Below are 20,950 nucleotides of genomic sequence, written 5' to 3' on the forward strand. Positions count from 1 at the left end.
AGTTGTTTTTTGGGGGGCAAAATGAGGACTGCAACCCGGGAGACAGCATTTCAGTTAGCTCTGAGAAACTGCTCCAAAGAGGCAGCGGGGAAGGTCAGGATACATGTGATTTGGGCGAAGGGGGGAGGGGAGTCCATGCAATCGAGCACATATTATTCTGCAGCAGGTTTCTGCTAGTCACGAGGAGCAGTCGTCACCATGAAGGATTTTAGTGCTTTTCTAGATCCGAGGAGATACAAGAACTGGGCTCATAAAATCAGCTCCTGAAAATATTTAACTCTCTGAAGACCTGTTCTGCCAGTTTTTCCCAGAGCACAGAGGCCTCATTTCTGCTCTCCACCCTGAATTCCTTTCGGGGGGGGGGGGGGGTGTTGAAAGTCAGCAGCTGCAGAGCACATGATTTAATCCTTGCAGAGGTAGATGGCAAGGGCCAATTTGTTGTTGACACTTTATAGTGAATTATAAACTATACACGGAAAAGCATATCATGCAGTCGATAAATCCTCACAAACTGGACAAGCCTGCGAGGCCAGCGTCCAGCTCGGGAAGCAGACTGTGACCTCAGGAGCCCCCCTTGTTCCCAGCCACTCCCCGTCCTGACTCACAGTTTGTCATTTACACTTGTGCCACTTTACAGTTTGGGCTTCTTGTGAGCTTCCTCCACGTCGTCGTGTGTAGTCGTATTTTTGCGTGAGCAGAGCTAACTTCCCAGTTTTCTGTGGTTCCTGCGTTCATTTGTCTGTTTTACTACTGATGGGCATCTGGGTGATTTCTGGTTTGGGCCTTTATGGATAAATAATGCTGCTGGGAACCTTTCACATATGTTTTGATAGACACCTACATACACATTTTTGTTGGGTGTATACGTATGAATGGGCTTGTTGGGACACAGGTTGTACAGACTTTTTAGCATCAGCGGATACCGACCGCCAGGCCCTTTCCAACGCAGTTTAGCCGATTTACGCTCCCAACAGGCCCAGTTGCACTGGGTAGTTTCTGTCTTTTCCACGTTAGCCATTCAAGTAGATTTTTAAAAAACAGCGTTACTGAGGTATTAATTTACATACTGTAAAATTCATCTGTTTTTATGTGTACAATTCAGCGATTTTTAGTAAACTTACAGAGTTGTGCGTCCACCACCGTGAACCAATTATAGAACATTTCCATCATTCCCGGACCCCTCACGCCCGATTTAGTTTGGTTTTTAACCTCATTTTTTTCAACAGTCTTTGGGCGCTTATTTGATGCCAGGCACTTTGCTAAGCAACATGAATGATTGAAAAATCAGGAAGACCTGGTCCTTGTAGCCTAGAGAGAGACAGACGTGTAGCCCAATCACTGTGATCAGGTGAGGCACAGAGCAGCGTGGCATGTGTGGTGACCCAGAAAGAGTTGAGGGTTTGTGACGCTTTAACTGCAATTGTGTGTGTGTGTTGGGGGTGGTGGTGGTGGTGGTGAGGTGACAACAAAGGAGCCTCAGCTTGGCCACCACCTGGGAAAGTGTCCCTCCAAAGGAGAGCTCAGCTTTCCAGGCCTTGGGTGGGCACCTCCTCCGATAGGACTTTCCCGACCACGTTAGGAAGAGGGGTTAGGGGTCTCAGCGCTTTACCCCCAGAACCTCCTGGGCTTTGGTACAGGTCTGCCTCCCTCCTGGACTGAGAGCTCTGAGGACAGGATCTTAGCTTTCTTCACAACTGTGTCTCAGGCTCAGAGCAGCATCTTAGCTTCCTGGGCTGCCATAAACAGTGCCCCAACTGGGGGGCCTAATGCAACAGAAATTTATTCCCTTACAGTGCTGAAGGCTCAAAGTCAGAAGCCAAGGTGTTGGCAGGGTCCTTCTCCCTCTGAAGCCTCAAGGAAGGTCCTTTATTTTTATTTTATTTTTTTGGCACAGGGAGGTTTTGTGTATGTGTCTCTGTGTCTCTCCTCTTCTTCTAAGTACACCAGTCATACTGGATTTAGGGCTCCCCTACCCCAATACGACTTAATCTTAACTAAGTACCTGCAAAGACACCGTTTCCAAATAACGTCACATTTTGAGGTTTCAGATGGACATGAATAGGGGGGCACTATTCAACCCAATCCAGTGCCCAGAAAGTCTGTTGGAAAATGCCTGCCATTCCCTGTGCTCTGAGCTGGCGCTCACCCTGGAGCTTGCTGCTGGCTTTGGTGTGACAGTCACTCTGGTGGTGGTGGGGGTCCAGGAAGTCTGTTAGATCATGTCTACTGCACACAGCGGTGTCCTGGGTGTTCAGTATATTTTCTCCTAGAATCAGCTCCCCTGGGACGGCTCTGGATGCAGTGAGTCACCACACCCCAGCTTCCCTCACCTATTCATTTCAAAGATTTTTTTAAAAAATAAATTTATTTATTTATTTATTTTTATCTTCGTTGCTGTGCACGGGCTTTCTCTGTTTGCGGCGAGCAGGGGCTACTCTTCGTTGCGGTGCACTGGCTTCTCACTGTGATGGCTTCTTGTTGCGGAGCAAGGGCTCTAGGCACGTGGGCTTCAGTAGTTGTGGCTCGCGGGCTCTAGAGCACAGGCTTCAGTAGTTGTGGCACATGGGCTTAGTTGCTCGTGGCATGTGGGATCTTCCTGGACCAGGGCTTGAACCCATGTCTGCTGCATTGGCAGGCGGATTCTTAACCACTGCGCCACTAGGGAAGCCCTCAAACATTTTTTCAATACACAGATAACGTGGTGGTTTTTTTTTTTTTTTTTTTTTTTTTTTTTGTGGTGATTTTTATAAACTTAAAATGTTTTTGTTTTCCTTTTTATTCAGACATTTCCTTATGTATTCACAAATAATGCATGGTGATATTTTTAAAACTTTTAAACCTTTTTTTGGTTTCATTTTTCACTTCAAACATTGAAAAATAATACACAAATAAGGCACGGTGTTGTGAAATGAAGACAAGTGCAAGGAGATAGCACAAAGAGATAGCTAGTTGCCAACCCCAGGATCTGTTATTCCCATCTTAAAGCCCCTGATTTTCAGCTGGTCAGTTGGTCACCTGGAGTAGAGCCTACACTTCTCACTTCCTAGGTGGCGGGGGAGGCCGCATGAATAAGTTCTGGTCAATGGGATGAAACACAAGTGTTACATGATGGTTTCTAGAAAGCTTTCTCAAATGACAGCTCCTGGGTGCCCTTCGCCCTTTCTTCTCTGTTGCTTAGAAATGGGATGTGGTGCTGGCGTGCCTTCTGGCATTATGAAGTCAGGGATGCACCGTAGGGATGAGAGAGCACAAAGCGAAGTCAGCCTGAGCCATGTTGTCTGTGGAGACACCATGGCCGCCCTGGGCTGTTCACACTTGGCCTCTGATATGTAGGAGACACCAACTTCTGTCTTGTTCAAGCCATTTCTATGTGTTTCCTGTGGATCGCCACACGCGGGGTGGCCTACAGCAACAGGCCTTTATTATCTCACAGTTCTGGAGGCCAGGAGTTTGAAGTCAGCATCGCTGGGCCACGTCGGGTCAACAGGGCCTCTCTCCCTCCCTCCAGAGAGGCTTTAAGGGAGAATCTGCTCCTGGCCTCTGCCAGCTCCGGGGGCTGCCAGCCTTTCTTGGACTATGGCTGCATCACTGCAATCTCTGCCTCAGTCTACACACTGCCTTATGTGTGTATGTGTGTTGACTCTCCCCCTGCCTCTCGCTTAGAAGGATATGTGACTACATTCAGGGTCCACCTATGTGATCCAGGAAAACTTCCTCATCTCAACATCCTTAACTTGATTATATCTGCCAAGACCCTTTTTCCAAGCAAGGGAATATTTACAGGTTCCAGGGATGAAGACTTGATATCTCTGTGGGGGCATTGTCCAGTCTATTACACCACTGTTATTCATGTCCCTGTTACTTAGCACTGAAGGGAGACCCCAGTGAATAGAAAAGAATACATGCAAAGGAATGTTCTGGGCAGCAATCTGTGTTGTAGCGAAAAGGATGGACATGATCTCCATGATGAGCTGACTTTGGGGAACATACAAACAGATCATGGTCTGATATCATGGGGCCTTATACAGTAATGAAAAGGAATGAGCTGTGGCTACATTTATCTACACGGATAAATCCCCTGCAGAAGGCTATGCTGAGCTCCGTGCTGGGGGTTGAGGGCCAAGAGTTGAATTGGACCCAGCCCTCCCCCAAAGGAGCCCCCAGTCCAGTGATGGACCCAGACCCAGAACCAGTCATAACAGCACAGTATATATACAACGGCAGTGTGTCCTGGGACCTGTGGTTGAGCTGGGAGCTCAGGGAAAGCTTCACTGAGGAGGATACTGGAGGATAACTAGGTTTGCACCAGATGGGCTTGGGGGAGGAGCATTCCAAGTGCGGAGAAGTCCAGGGGCAACGGTGTGGTTGTGTGAGAGGAGTGAGGGGAGCAGCTGCAGGCAGGGTGCTGCCAGGGTCGGGCAACAGAGCTCCCAACAAGAGAGGGGACTTCCTGGCCCAAGTGACTGAGTGTCACGAGTGGTGTGACCAGGCTCTGCCCACCCCTCCAAGTGTCAGCGGTCACCAGGGTGACAACCTTCCTCATTCAGTCCAGGGTGGAAAGACGTTTCCACAACCAGGGATGACAGTCCTGAATTTTCCCTGTGTGCAGCTGTTTTCCCTTTGCCGTGCGCTTCCCTCCCTCAGCAACCCAGTCATTCCCCACTGTTCTCTGCACGGCTCTGCATCCGAGTAGCTACACAGGTAAATACAGAAGCCAGTATTCTTGCATTTTTGGTTGGTAACTCCTCTCCATTTTCTTATCTGAAAAAGACAACTACATCAAGCAATAGTTAGAAATCCATGAGGATGGGCACATAATGTATAAAGATGAACTTTTTGACAATAGCAGCATGAAAGGGGGAGTGAATGCAGCTATTTAGGAGCAAAGTTTTAGCAAACCATCGAAATGAACATTAATCTTGAAAACATTATGTTAAGTGAAAGAAGACAGACATAAAAGGCAACATATTTTATGATTTTATTTATCTGAAATGTCCAGAACAGGCACATCCGTAGAGACAGAAAGTAGATTAGTGGCTGCCAGAGTCTGGGATTGTGGGGGTTGGGGGAGAGAGCAGTGGGAGTGACTAACTTCTCTTGGGAATGATGAAAATGCTCTGAAATTGGATTGTGGGGAGGGTTGCACAACCTTGTGAATATACTGAAACCCACTGCACTTCATACTTTAAATGAGTGAGTTTACAGTATGCAGATTATTTCTCACTTAAAAAAAAAACAACCAAAAACCAACCCTACCACCCTGTGTGTAGCAATAGGAATGTACTCGGGTGCAAGTAATGGACAAAAGCAAACCCCCAGAGCAGCGGCACCCAGGCGTCTACTCCAAGTGCCGCTCCGAGTAGCAGCCAGGCGGCACGGAGCGTGGTGTGTAAACGGGACTGGAGGTCAGGCTGCGGTGCAGAGTCAGATTCTCAGCGTATAGCCCAGAGAATCTGAATTTCTCATGCTCTCCCAGATGATGCTGGTGCCACTGGTCTTAGGACCACACTTCCTGTAGGAAGGCAGTTCTGGTTATCTACTGCTGTGTAACAGTCCTTCGCAAAACATAGAGGCATAAAACGATTGTTTACATGTCACGGTTCTGTGAATTGACTGGACTCGGGTGGCTCCCATGGGGTCTCTCATGCAGTTGTAGTCAGATGGTGGCTGGGGCTGGAATGCTCCGAAGGCTGCTCACCTGGGCTCACCTGTCTGGTACCTGGGCTGGGATGGCTACAACCGCCAGGGGCTGGCCAGGCCTTGACCTCTCTCCATGCAGCCTTCTCACATGACTACCTTTCCACATTCCTTAGAGTAGTCTGCTCTGTGACACTGGCAGCTAGCTTTCCCCGGAATGAGTGTTCCAAGGCAGGAAGTGGAAGCTGCAAGGTCTGCTGGCCTGAGCCTAGAAATTGGAACATTATCATCATTCTTTGGGGTTCTAATGGGCAAAGCAGTCACAGGGCCCGCTTGAATTCAAGGAAAGATCACATAAGCCCTCAGTGGGAGGGATTTTAAAGAGCTTCAGCGCCATTTTTAATCCTCCAAAAAGGTTCTGCTGGATTCCTCGGGAAGAGCTTGTAGGTGCACTGTTCCCTCCTGAGTTCTCGTACCTTCACGACAGTTTCATTGCCACCTGGTTTTGCTGTAGATCTAGTCTGTGAGACTGGGTGTGCTATCCTGGCTGAACTGTTTCTATGTAGGAATTTGTGGATATTGAAGTACTATACCACCACTGACACCATCATCCAAGACTCTTCCCTCTGTGTTTCAATTTGAACCTGTATATTTTTTTCATTCCTGATACAGGTCATCACCCAGTGTGGGAGCCACAGGGCTCATAGAACATGTAGGAATGTTCTGGCCAGTGAGCCCTCATCTGCCTTTGGCTGTGTGACCTCTAGAGACTTGAACTTTCTGAGTTTCTTCATTAGAAAATGAAAATACTTACTTTGAGGAGATGCATTAAGAGATGGCAGATTCAAAAAAGAGAGAGAAAGAGATAGCAGATAAAGGCACCTGGCACATGTTAGACAGTCAGTAAAGAGTAGACGTGAGAAAAATAAAAAATAAGACAGTTGCCAACAGATTGAAGAGAAAAACAAAGACAGATTGGAGGTGTGGGCGGGATGGTAAGTCAAGCCAGTCCTTCTAGAGCAATTGGTAATATTTTACAAGAGCTGGGCAGCTGTTCTTTCCTTTGGCCTGGAATTTCCCCATCTGGGAATAAATTCCAAGGAAATCATTCCCAAGGGGAAAATATGCAGTTTCTCTGCAGATGTTTTTAACGGCACTATTCACAATAGGAAGTAACTGGAAACAAAACAAGTGACTCATTTAAAAAGTCTTGAAAAAGCAGAGGAAGAGAGCAAGACAGCAACAGAAAATAGAAGTATAGGGAGTTCAAGGGGTTAGTCCCTCCACTAAAGCAACCATTAAGCAAAAACTGACAGAACTAACTTAGTTTGGAACTCTGGAATCCAACCAAGAGCTTACAGCAACCAGGGGAGTGTTTAATGAAGCAAAAAAAATGTTAAGTTTCAGTAAGAGGGGATTGTGGTGTCTTTTCCTTCCCAGCCACCATCCCCCATTGCCCTGCACACAGGTGGCTGTGGAAATGGTAGCCCATGTTCCTGGTGTGACATGCTGAGCCAGGGGTCAATGTGGACTTTGTTTTCAAACACTGTGCTGGAAAGTTTCAACCAATTTGGCAGTTCCCTAAGGTACTGGTGCTGAGGTTTTGCTTGGTTTTGCTCCCCCTCAGGTTGAATCCACTTTCAGGAAGTGACTGTCAAAAGCATTCAAAGACATAGAATCCCCTTAGCCATCTGGGGCAAGGGTCAGTGGACAAGGATATCAGCAGATACTAAAAGGCCGGGGAAGAAGGAGGCTGAGGAGGAAGATACTGGGTGGAATAAGGGCTTTGAAGGACTGTAGCATATACCACGGTATTTGGACTACAGTGAACATGCCCAGGCCAGATGCATACACAGAAGGGATCTCATAGGATCCTAGGCCTACAAGTCTAGCTGACCTGTAGGCTCTGCATAAGCAGGAGATGAAGCACAGTCCTAGGTGGCCTGGCCAAGCATTGTAGGAGCACCCCAGGTCAGATCCAATCTGCAAAGACTGGGAGAAGGGTTATTTCTTCTTCTTTTTGGCTCCAGGCTTTTATGAAAATTTCTGTCCACTGAGATAATAGAACAGAGAGTTCAGTGATGGCACATGGCAAGAAATACAGTTTTTACAAAATAGTTTTGAAAAGTCACCAAAAAACCCCACACAAAACAGAAAATGTCAGTTCTCCACAATCAATAACAACAAACTCTGGGGAGAGGGAAGAATCTGATTTTCAGAGTTATCATGTTATAATATTCAAAATATCCAGTTTTCAACAACAACAAAAAATGACGAGGAATGCAAAGAAGGAAAAGAGTATGTCCCATTCACAGGAGAAAAAGAAATTACGAGAAATTGTCCCTGAGAAAGCTCAGATATTCAACTTACTTGACAAATCCTTTAAATCAATTGTCTTAAATATGCTTCAAAAGCTAAAGAAGCCCAGGAGAATGATGTGTGAACAAATGGAGACTATTACTAAAAAGATATAAATTATGAAGAGGAACTATACGGAAATACTGGAGATGAAGAGTACCGTAGTTGAAATAAAAAGTTCGCTGGGGTATCAGAACCAGATCTGAGCAGGCAGATCTGAGCAGAGAAAGAATCAGCAGACAAAGACAGAGCAAGTGAAACCATCCAGTCTGAGGAGCAGAGAGAAACAATCATGAGGGAAAATGTTCAGAGCCCGAGGGATGTGTGGGCCATCACAAGATATACCAATATATGCATTATGAGAACCCCAGAAGAAAGAGAGAGAGAGAGACAGAGAGGAAGGGGCAAAAGAATATTTGAAGAAATTAAGGCCAAACACTTCCGAAATTTGGTGAAATCATAATCTGCATATTCAAAACCTCAATGAACTAAAAGTATGACAAACCCAAAAAGATCTACAAAAGACGTATTATATTCAAATTCTCAAAAGCCACATACAAGGAAAAGGATTTGGGAAAGTTAGAGGGGTAGCGAGCACCAGAAACTTGTCTCCCCACCTAGACAAGAATTGCCCAGGCAAAATCTGTCTCTTGTAAATATTTTGGAACTCTGGAGTCTATTGGAGGCTTGTAACTTCCAAGTAAAGGCTTGGACAGAAAAGGTGGTTAATCTCAGTCAATTTTAGCTCTTAGCAGCATATTAATTCCTCCTACTACCCATCAGTGCCATGGCAGGCAGCTGTTCACGTGTTCTTGGAGCACCTTGTACAAGGTTGGCAGAAGCCGGGCAGAGGGGAAGACCATGTACTTCAGATACTGCACATCTGCCCTCTAATCACTGATTGCTGCTTCTGATCACACAGGTGCAGACCCAGAGGCAGGGCTATTGTGGCTCCTCCACCTAGTGTTGCAAGCCACACCCTCTCTGGCTGAAGTGACTTCCAGGGGATGTAAAGGACCAGGTCTTTTTTTCTTACTTTATTTTTCTCTTTTCCCCATTTTGGGAGCCAGACATTGAAAAATAAGACATTCAAAAGCACCTGCAATACAGAGAAATTAGAAAGTCATCGTGCATGACCAAGGGAAAATGCAGATTCAAAAAACAACAGACAAGGGATTTCCCTGGTGGTCCAGCAGTTAAGAACCCATCTTGCAATGGAGGGGACGCTGGTTCAATCCCTGGTGAGGGAAGTAAGATCCCACATGCCACAGGGCAACTAAGCCTCAACGATGGAGCCTGCGTGCCACAACTAGAGAGATGCCCATGCACTACAACGAAAGCTCCTGGGTGCCGTAACTAAGACCCGACACAGCCAAAAAATAAAATACATAAAAACAGAAACAAAAAAACAAAACAAAACAAACAAAGAAAACCACCAGGCAAGACTGTAAGTTTACACCTCAGGCTGATCCTCAACAAAGAGACAGCTACAACAACTAAAAAATCAAAATCAAAACCAGCAAGTTCTGGGGAAGAGAGGGAATCAGATTTCCAGAAGTATCACATTATTAGGTTCAAATGTCCACTTTTCAACAAAAAATCACAAGGCATTAAAAAAAAAAAAAAGGACAGTATGGCCCATTCAAAAAAATAAACAAACAGCCAGAAGAAATGGTTCCTGAAAAAGACCTGGTGGCAGATTTACCAGATAAAGACTTTAAAACAATTGTCATAAAGATGGTTGAAGAACTAAAGGAAGATGTGAAGAAAGTCAAGAAAACAATGTATGAACAAAATAGAAATATCAGGACTTCCCTGGTGGTGCAGTGGTTAAGAATCTGCCTGCCAATGCAGGAGACACAGGTTCAAGCCCTGGTCCAGGAAGATCCCACATGCCGCGGAGCAACTAAGCCCATGTGCCACAACTACTGAGCCTGCATGCTGCAACTACTGAAGCCCGTGTGCCTAGAGCCTGTGCTCCGCAACAAGGGAAGCCACCGCAATGAGAAACCTGTGCACTGCAACAAAGAATAGCTCCCACTCGCCTCAACTAGAGAAAGCCCGCATGTAGCAACGAAGACCCAATGCAGCCAAAAATGAATAAATAAGTAAATTTATTTATTAAAAAAAATAAATAAAGCTAATGGGGCAAAATATTAGCAATAGGAGAATGTGGGTAAAGGAAAGGGTACACAAGTATTCTTTGTATTATTCTGATTCTTGAAACATTTCTGTACATTTGAAATTATTTACAAATGAAGTATTTTTAAGGTATCTGTGTATACTGATAAAGTTTTCGTCACTTACTCATCCTTTCACTCCTGCAGTGTGTACTGAGTTCCTTCCATGGGCCATGCGCTGTGTCAATGCTGGGGATACCCCTGAGCAGCCCCAGTTCCTGCCTTCGAGGCCTGTCCTGTCTCAGCAGACGTGTCAGCAACACATCACATAGCTGAATGGCTCCGTGCAGTTATGGTGTGTGTGTATATGGGTCCTAGCCGGGTTTTCTTCTCACTACATTTCTCTGACTCCAGCCTCTCCAAGGGAGAGGCTAGCCTTTTATCCTCATGCTTTTGGGGCTGCTTGGCCATTTTAGAAAAGGACCAGGGGAATGACCTTGGGCAAAACAGGCCTTGAAACTAAAGAACAAAGGCCCTGGGGGCCTGAGTCCCAGAGACAAAAGCCAGGCTCCCAAGAGTAAAAGATTAACTTTGTCTCTGTTACACTCCCAAGTATACCTAGTTGCCACAAGACAAGAAGCTCAATTATGAATTTTAACCTTATCTGTTCCTGTGCTTTCTTGCAGAAAATTGTCATTCACTTCTTTCCCCTCACAGAAGCAGTCCCTATTCCCGATAGATAGCCACCATGGCTGCTGATCCAAGAATTTTGACGATTTCTGAAAATTACCAGCGATCATGAGACAAAACCTCCCTTTTGTTATGAAAGCAACTCACCCCTCTGCTCAGGGAGCTGGCACTCTTTTTTCCGCCGTCTTCCTTGTGCACAAGCTGTCTCCTTTAATAAAAAGCTTTGCTCAAGAGCCTTGTGGAAGCGATATTCTTGTCTAGGGTATTGCTGTCCAAGAATCTGGAAAGGGCCCAGTAACAAGGACACTTGAAATGAAAATCTTCCTGTCTCCATAGAAATTCTGATGTGAGGGAGGACGATGATGGTGAGAGTAAAGACAAGGACCACATCCAGACTGGAAAGTAAGAAGTGAAACAATTTCTCTTCCCGGATGGCATCCTCTTGAATATAGAAAACCCTAAGGTATCCACCCAAAATTATTACAACTAATAAGTCAGTCCAGGAAGATTGCCGGACACAAGATCAGTGTGCAAAAATCACTTCTAATTCTACACACTTGCAACGAACAATCCGTAAGTAAAGTTAAGAAAATGACTCTATGGCATTAAACAAAAAAAACAATAAAATGCTTAGGAATAAGTTTAACAGAAGAACTACAAAACTTCCATTCTGAAAACTACAAAACATTGTTAAAAGCAATTAAATAGGATCTAAATAAGTGGAAACATGGTTTTATCAACCTCACTCAGCTGTTTCTGGAACTCTGTGAGTGCGTAGGGTAGTCATGCAAAACAAGGAGCAACTCGTGAACTGAGGTTTCAATAATTATCACAAGACCAAAAGAGAAAAAAATGACAAAAACCTGTGCTTTATTCTGGGAGTGATTTTGTAGGATTAATCCATGCTTTGCCCAATGAAGTTTGATGCCTGAACTTGTCACATGTGGATCTGAATGCACAGTGGTAGCCACACAGCAAGTGCTTTGCCAGATTGACATTGTGAAGATAGTTTTTTCCTTATTAGTTTCCTGTCAACATTCTCTTTTCCTCACTCTGGCTCCCTCTGCCTTCCTGCCCTGTGTGTGCAAACACAGGTTTACCAGGGAAGATGTAGGATCTCAAATGAATTGAAGGTGAAATGCAATCACGGTGCAGCATCTTTCCCCATTCTATTTTGTATCCTATTTTAAAATCATCCGTGTTAGAGATGGATGAGCTCACATAGCCTCCAGCACGTGGTAGGACCTCAATCTCTATTTGTATGCAGTTGAGTCAAAGACAGAATCACTGAAGACGTGGTCTCAGAGGATGGGGAAGATTTAGACAAGCATATTCCATGGAGGTGACCTCTGGGAATGTCTACTTTTTTACAAAGATGTTAAGCCCACGGGAACCATACCATCTTTTCGACTTTTCACTAAAGTAATCGACTAAAACACCTGATTATCATGAGATTTGAACCATTTTCAGCCATTAAGTTGGTGGTGATTGTGTACAATTTGTACCCTTTAAATATGTACAGTTTGTTATAGATCAATTATACTCCAGTAAATTTTTTTAATGGCAAAAGATCTGAACAGACACTTCACCAAAAAAGAGACATAGGAGGTAAATGAGCAATGTCATGAGTCTGTAGAAAGATGCAAGTAAGAATCACAACAACATTCCTCTACCCTACTAGAAGGGCTTAAAAAACCAAACCAAAAAAAAAAAAAAACCAAACCAAAACAAAAAAAACGCTGACAGAACCAAATCCTGATGAGGAAATGCGACAGCTATAACTCTTAGACCTTGTTGATGGAGGTGCAAAACGATGCAGCCACTTTGGGAAACATGTTGGCAGTTTTCTATAAAGTTATACAAACACTTATCATAAGACCCAGCCATCCATTTCTGATATTTACCTAAGTGAGATGAAAACTTATGGTCACGTGAAACCTGTACGTGTGTGTTTATAGCAGCTTTATTCATAATAGTAAAAAACTTGGTGCTGAATTTGACCGATGCTTTTTCTGCATTTATTGTGAAGATCGCTTTTTTTCACCTTTATTCTATTAACATGGTAAATTGCGTTGATTGATTTTCAAATGTTGAATAAACCTTGTATTTCTGGGATAAACCCCACTTTGTCAAATGTATTTTCATTTTTATATATTGCTGGATTTGATTTGTTTTGTTTTTAAATTAAGTAATTAATTTATTTACTTTTGGCTGTGTTGGGTCTTCGTTGCTGTGTGAAGGCTTTCTCTAGCTGTGGCGAGCTGGGGCTACTCTTCGTTGTGGTGCACAGGTTTCTTATTGCAGTGGCTTCTCTTGTTCCAGAGCATAGGCTCTAGGTGCGCAGGCTCAGTAGTTGTGGCATGCGGGCTCAGTAGTTGTGGCACATGGGCCCTAGAGTGTAGGCTCAGTTGTTGTTGCACACGGACTTAGTTGCTCCGCAGCATGTGGGATCTTCCCAGACTAGGGCTCGAACCTGTGTCCCCTGCATCTGTAGGTGGATTCTTAACCACTGCACCACCAGGGAAGCCCCAGGATTTGATTGATTAATATTCTGCTAGCTATTTTTGTGTCTCTGTTCATGAGGGATATTGCTATGTAGTTTAATTTTCTTCTAATAGTTTTTGTCTAGTTTGTATAATGAGTAATACTGGGATCATAAAATGTTTTGGAAGGCGTTTACTACTCTATTTTTCTGAGAGACTTTGTATAGTATTCTTTCTTTCTTAAATGTTTGGTAGATAGGAAAACTGTCTGGGCCTGGAGTTTTCTTTATGGGAACTTTATAAATTCAAGCTCTTTACTTGATATGAAACTCTTCATAATTTCTAGTTCCACTTAAGTCATTTTTGGTAATTTGTGTCTTTCAAGGAATTTGTCCATTTCATTTAAACTCCCTTATTATTATTTAACACTTGTATGATATATAGTGATGTCTCCTTTTGCCCTTCCTGATGTTGGTAATTTGTGTTTGCTGTCTTATTTTTCTTGAGTATTTGAGCTAGAGTTTATCAATTTTGTTGATTTCTCAAGACAGCTTTAGATTTCATTGATTTGTCTTCTCAGTATGTTCATGTATTGGTTTAAATGGTCGAGCGCAATTATAAAAGCTGTCTTAATGTCCTTGTCTGCTACTTTCAACACCTCTGTCATTTCTGCATGTTTCTATTCATTGATGTTTTTTCCTAGTATAGGTCACATTTTTCTGCTTCTTGGCATGTCTCCTAATTTTTTATTGGACACATGACATCATGGACGTTATTTGTTGAGTATCTGGACTTTGTTGTCTTCCTTTGAAGGGTGTTGGACTTTGCTCTGGAAGGCAGGTAAGTTACTTGTTGATGTGTTCAATCTCTTTGAGACTTTTAAAATAGTTTATTTCAAAATAATTACAGATTCACAGGAAATTTCAAAGATAGTACAGAGAGGGCTCATGAATCCTTCACTGTTTTCCCCATGTCTACATCTTCCATAACTATTGTACAATATCAAACTCAGGAAATATATGTTGATAAAATATGTATGTATAATTCTGTGCCATTTTATCACATGTATAGATTCATGTACAGCTGCCCACCCTTACCATGGTTTTACTTTCCAGGGTTTCAGTTACCCATGGTCAACCTCAGTCCTAAACTACTGAATGGAAAGTTCCAGAAGTGAATAATTCATTAAGTTTTAAATCGCAGGCCTTCTGAGCAGCGTGATGAAATCTCCCACCATCTCGCCCGGGATGTGAATCTTGCCTTTGTCCAGCTTAGTCCACCTGTTAGTTGCTTAGTAACCGTCTCAGCTGTCAGACCAGCTGCCTCAGCATCACAGGACTTGTGTTCCAGTGACCATTATTTTACTTAATAGGTCCCCGAAGTGCAAGAGTAATGATGCTGGCAATTCGGATATGCCAAAGAGAAGCCCTACAGTGCTCCCTTTAAGTGAAAGGGTGAAAGTTCTCGACTTAATAAGGAAAGAAAAAAAATCATAAGCTGAGGTTGCTAAGATCTACGGTAAGAATGACTTTTTTTTAAATTGAGGTAGTTAATGTACAATATTATAAGTTTCAGATGTACAGTATAGTGATTCACAATTTTTAAAGGTTATATTCCACTTAGTTATTATAAAATATTGGGTATATTCCCCAGTTATTATAAAATATTGAGTATATTCCCTGTGCCCTACAATATATCCTTGTAGCTTATTTATTTTATACATAGTAGTAGTTTGTACCTCTTAATCCCCTACTCCTATCTTGCCCCTCCTCCCTCTTCCCTCAACTCACTGGTAACCACTAGTTTGTTCTCTATATCTGTGTATCAGTGAGTCTGTTTCTTTTCTTTCTTTCTTTTTTTTTTTTTTTGGCCGCACCACACGGCACGTGGGATCTTATTTCCCTGACCAGGAATCAAACCCGTGCCCCCTGCAGTGGAAGAAAGGAGTCTTAACCACTGGACCACCAGGGAAGTCCCTCTGTTTCTTTTCTTTATCTTCACTAGTTTGTTTTATTTTTTTAGATTCCGCATATAAGTAATATCATACAGTATTTGTCTTTCTCTGTCTGACTTAATGCACTTAGCATGATACCCTCCAAGTCCATCCATGTTGCTGCAAATAGCAAAATTTCATTCGTTTTTATGGCTGAGTGATATTCCATTGTGTATATGTACCACATCTTCTTTATCCATTCCGTCTGAGGCTTGTTTAAAGTTTTCCTAGAGGAAGGTAGGTTAGCTTCCACCCAGGGGTAGTTTGGACTTACTACGCAGACGTGGCGGCTCCGGGGTGTCTGCTGTGTTCCCCCAGTCAGCACTGAGGAAGCTACTCTGGCTGCTCAGAGCTTGAACAGCTTTCCCTGTGAACTCTGGGAATTTGTCAGCTCAAAATTCCCTGGTTGTACGTCTTTGTGCAGTTTTACTCTGTGCATGCAAGTCACGCACTGGGCAAAACTCCAAGGAATTCCACACACAAAGGAATGGCTCATTCTCCCCAGCCCTGATCTCCACCCCCTCCACCCACCGAGACCACCAGCCTCTGTGCCGTCCCCTCTCTGCACCCAGGGCCGCCTCTGCTCACCCGACCAGGGCAGACCCAGGCTCCCCCTCCCCCTTTCTCATGAGTCCGAGCCCCTGACCCCTGGTTGTCCAGAGTTTGCAAAGAGCTCTTTGATAGGTTTTGCCCAGTTTCCTAGTTGTTTATCAAGGAGGGTTAAGTGCAGTCCTTTCTACCATATCATGCCTGGAAGAGGAAGTCTGTTTCATATTTTTAACATTCTGAGAATTATAATGTCACATGGCAACACGGGGAAGTGATGGCAGTGGAGTTTCAAGTTCTCCTTTTATTTTAAGTGTTGCCGAATAGGAAAAAAAGAAAAGACAGTTACAGAGGCAACCTGATGTCAGGGATGAAGCAGTGGATGGGACTCCAGCCGTCCTGCGTGCTGCTGCGTCCTGTCCACCTCCCTTCTACCTCCTGTCGTCTGGAGTCAGACCTGTGAGTCTGACGTGATCCTCACTCGGGGCGGGCTTCCTTGCCCCCCACAGGCAGAGTTAGTGGGTCTCTTCTTTGCCACCCCCTCTGCTGCCTCACTCACTCGCTCCACCCTCACCCCAGTATTTGTCTCCTTCTCTTCCAACACCTGTGACACTTCACCCAGATGGTCACCTCAGCCTGGGTGTGGATGAGCTGGTCTGGGGAGAATGTGTAGGAGAACAAAGACCATAGATGGTGTCTGGAGATCCCAACGCCTGGAGGAAAGCAGAGGAAGAGAGAGGAGCCCAAAGTGGACTTGGTAAAAGCTCAGAGGTCAATCGACGTACTCCAAGCCACACACATTCACTTCGCATGCCTCTGTGTGCCTTTGTGGGAAGATCAAGGCTAACGATAGCCGGTTTGCACTGGTTTGGCCATCCTTGTTTCTAGCTGGCATCCACTCTCACTGACCTGTGTGGCCTCTCCTAATTGGTTAGATCCACTCTGCACGAGACCTGCCCCCCCCACCCCGCCCCTGGCCCCGGGCAGGTAATATTTTGATCTGCTTACCGGAAGTGTACTCTCCTCACCCAGTGTTGGCTGCGACTCCAAATCCTCCTCCCACTATAGCCTCAGGAAGAGACAGCACAGCAGGAGGCAGAGAGAAGAAAGGCGTTAGTTCTTGATTTTCCAGTCATTTGGGAACTACCTCACAGAGGAAATGGTTTGAGAGAGAAGGGTTTGAGTGGCAGAGGGGAGGCCTTGGGCTTACAAACACCTTCTCTCTTTTGAGATTTAGAGCAAAGAGGACACCTGGTGAGTAAGACAATTTCCCATCCCACCCAAGCCTCTAAAATGAAAGGAGTTTCTCTGTGCTGCAGAAACAAGTGGTCTGGAGGGGAACAGCCAGGGGTGCAGGGAGCTCCTGCTCCGCCTGTGCTGTGCGGCTGGCTGCTGTGGACAGTGGGTAAATAAAACCCCCTGATGGCTTTGGATGGGCTGGGAGTGCAGAGGACTGTGCTGGGGGAAAGGCAGGACCCGGGGGTCTGAGTCCAGTCTCTGGAGTAGAGACAGTCATGTGGGCTGACCCATAGCCTGTCAGGGCACTGAGGGGGTAGGCGCAGGATTCCCCAACACCGTGTGGGCACAGGGGAGATGGGGGCATTACAAAGCCAAAGAGGCTGGGTGGTGGTAGGGTACACAGAGCGGACATGACTGAACACCTCAGGGACCAAGGCCACGAATGCACCAAGGATGCCAGTAATTTGCGTAGAAGTAGACGCTGCTGGCCCAGTCCATGCTGGGCACCACGTAACCTTGAACTTCAATGCAGCAGCAGGAATAGTGGAAGAGACTGTTGCTGACTGAGCGCCAGCTCCAAACATTTGGCAAGGTGAGACTTAAACGTAAGGCAGTATCGAAGAAGAACACAGCTGCGTTTCTTGTACATCCACATTTGTTGTTTGAGATCCGCACGCACTGCACTCCAGTCTCAAACATTCAGATGTATTTCTTCTGCACCTACTACGTGTCATGCCAGGCTCCAGGATGGCTGCAGCACTTGCCACACAGCACTGTGGACCCAGCCAAGCTCCAGAGACCGACCTCACTTTGCATCCCGTCTCTATCACACTAGCCATGTGATTGTGGGTTGTCTTACTCTCAATTTCCTCATCTCTAAGTGAAGCTAATGATATAACTTGGCAAAATAGAACTAAAACCAAAACCTTCCCCCAGCCCAGACATCTCCACAAAGGCACTAGAAAAAGAAAACTCTTTTACTATTGAATAGGCATTAAACTAGAACGTGATAAGCATCACAGACCACCTGTTAAGAGTTTGCAAAGACAGAAAGGAATCCACTCCTTACACAGCCAAGCGCACTCTCCATTGCACGTGTGTTCTTGAGCTAAACAATAACTAGCCCTCTAGTAAAGGATTCAACTGTACCATCTATCACATATCATTCATCCTAATTTTACCTGGTAACTGGGGAGATTAACTGTGCCTCCAAGTGAGGGTCTTTGGCAGGAAAGAATTCAGAGGTGAGCCATAGTAAAGTGAAAGAAGGTGAGAGCAGCCCCAGGGTATGGGGTTGTTAGTTTTATTTATTTAATTTTATTTTTGGCTGTGTTGGGTCTTTGTTGCTACGCATGGGCTTTCTCTACTTGCAGCGAGAGGCAGCTACTCTTCGTTGCGGTACGTGGGCTTCTCATTGTGGTGGCTTCTCTTGTTGTGGAGCATGGGCTCTAGGTGCACAGGCTTCAGTAGTTGTGGCATGTCGGCTCAGTAGTTGTGGCTTGTGGGCTCTAGAGCACAGGCTCAGTAGTTGTGGTGCATGGGCTTAGTTGCTTTGCGGCATGTGGGATCTTCCTAGACCAGGGCTCGAACCCATGTCCCCTGCATTGGCAGGTGAATTCTTAACCACTGTACCACCAGGGAAGTCCCAGGGTTGTTAGTTTTTATGGGCTGAGTAACTTCATAGGCTAGCAAGTGGGAGGATTATTCCAACTATTTGGGGGAAGGGGCAGGAATTTCCAGGAGTTGGACCATCATTGCCCACTTTTGGGCCTTTTATGGTCAGCCTCGGAACTGTCATGGTGCCTGTATGTGTGTCATTTAGATGCTAATGCATTACAGTGAGCATGTAATGGGGCTCAAAGTCTAGTGGAAGTTGAATCTTCCACCATCTTGGGCTTAATTGGTTCTAACCAGTTTTTGTTGTATCCTCAAAGGCTGTGTCATTCTTTTAATGGTTGCACCCTGCCCCCTTCCCTCCTGTCTCATTCCTCTCTCAGAGATTTCACTCCCGTATTCTTGTCGGAAGAAGAGGGGTGACGGTCCGTCTTCCGTAGCTTGTTTCAGGGCTGAGTAGGGGTGTTGACCCTGCCTGTCAGGGAATAAATATCTCTGGATGCCTGATCCAGGGGTCCCAGGGGCAGGACAGCTCCTTGTTTTGAGTCAGAGGGCAGCAAGGGCTGGAATCCTGGCATAGTCATCATCTTGATGTGGAACTGTTGTAACTGCTCCACAGCCTTCCTACAAATCTTCTTGATGAAGCACTTTTGCAACAGCATCAGAGTACAACAATAACTATCTATAGATGACAAAAGACTTAAAAAGCCACAGTTAAACACTTGATTACAAGGTAATAGACAAAGAAACTCGATTACTGCTGTTACACACAACATTTTAAGGTAATAACCAGAGGGACTTCCCTGGTGGTCCAGTGGTAAAGAATCCACCCAAAGTTAGTTGAAGGTCAATGAACTTCAGTTAGAGTTTGATATTTGGGAAGTTTGTCAAAAATATCAAAAAGCTTTCAAAGCACTTTGTCAAATAGGATCACAGGTCACTGTGAAACAACACTTATTCACTTAACCAAAATGACAGAATATTTCAAAAGCAAATACAGATCACTTAAATGCAAAGAACCTCATACAATCTGTCATCTAAAACAGGATTCCAAGAAAACTTTGTTCTCTTAACAGAGAGAGAACTAAGCTCCGGTCTTGTACTAGCCTACTCTTAATAACAAAATCCATTTACCTAATTAAATTTAATCCAATCTTAGCCAATCCTGACCATGTACAAAAGTTTTTCTCAGGGTTCCTTTTCCATGAGCCTTCTACAACTTTTTGTATCCATACTATTTTGTCCCTTATTTTCTTTTCCATTCAGAAACAACCAGCTCTAGGACAAAACTAACCTTTTTCTCTTTAACAAAATGCATTTCCTCACACCTTCTTTTACTGAAAGCACACATCTTACTTTCCTGGAATAATGAAATGTTTCCCTTCTTGTTATTTTTTAAAATATTTATTTATTTACTTGGCTGCATTGGGTCTTAGTTGCGGCACACGGGATCTTTGTTGCGGTCTGCGGGATCTTTTGTTGTGGCACACAGGCTCTTCACTGCGGCACATGTGGGCTTCTCTCTAGTTGTTGCGCATGGGCTCTAGAGCATGTAGGCTTAGTTGTCCCGCCGCAAGTGGGATCCTAGTTACCTGACTAGGGGTTGAACCCGCATCCCCTGCATTGGAAGGCAGATTCTTAACCACTGGACCACCAGGGAAGTCCCCCCTTATTATTTTAATAGCTTTAATTACATATATTATAATTTTAACCCTTAAAAAGCTTAATCTCCAGTGAAAATCAAGAAGCAAGTAATTGTGATCTGTTTCTCATACCAGCTTCTCCTGATTGGGAAACTTATGCTTTAGTTTTCCTCTTCTAAGAAGGCAAGCATAGGTAGACTTAGACCTGCCCAGCAATTAATGTTCTAGTATTCTATCCTATTTGAAATGACCCAGATAGTCAGTGAGTTCTCTTCATTTAACTTGGTTTAGTTTCAAGTTACCAAAATCTGAAGAGATCATATTAGACATTCCCAAAACATAATTATTCCTATAGAGTTTACCTAAAAACTCTTATCTCATTTACATTTACTTTGCTTAAAAGTTTCTTGGGAGTTCCCTGGTGGTCCAGTGGTTAAGACTCCGGGATTCCGGGACTTCCCTGGTGGCACAGTGGTTAAGAATTCACCTGCTGGGCTTCCCTGGTGGCACAGTGGTTGAGAGTCCGCCTGCCGATGCAGGGGACACGGGTTCGTGCCCCGGTCTGGGAGGATCCCACATGCCGCGGAGCGGCTGGGCCCGTGAGCCATGGCCGTTGAGCCTGCACGT

The 20,950-nt window shown here is 44.7% G+C and overlaps 1 protein-coding gene across 4 annotated transcripts in view; it reads left to right on the top strand.

Moving 5' to 3' along the window:
* SHMT1 (serine hydroxymethyltransferase 1) overlaps positions 1–20,950 on the top strand; it is a 60,182-nt gene that overhangs the window by 10,397 nt on the left and 28,835 nt on the right. The window contains exons 1-2 of one of the 4 annotated variants that reach the window (XM_027131224.1): positions 14,024–14,128; positions 14,661–14,806. The exons of 1 other annotated variant lie outside the window; for it this stretch is intronic. The gene's annotated coding sequence lies outside the window, so the exon portion shown is untranslated. Of the gene's footprint in view, positions 1–14,023; positions 14,129–14,660; positions 14,807–16,261; positions 16,287–20,950 lie in introns of those variants that run through there. 2 more of the 4 variants (XM_027131221.1, XM_027131227.1) reach the window with 2 other exon arrangements.

The sequence above is a fragment of the Aethalodelphis obliquidens genome, unplaced genomic scaffold (genome assembly GCF_003676395.1).
Source record: "Aethalodelphis obliquidens isolate GAN/ISIS:26980383/991018 unplaced genomic scaffold, ASM367639v1 scaffold38, whole genome shotgun sequence".
NCBI classification, from domain to species: Eukaryota; Metazoa; Chordata; class Mammalia; order Artiodactyla; family Delphinidae; genus Aethalodelphis; species Aethalodelphis obliquidens.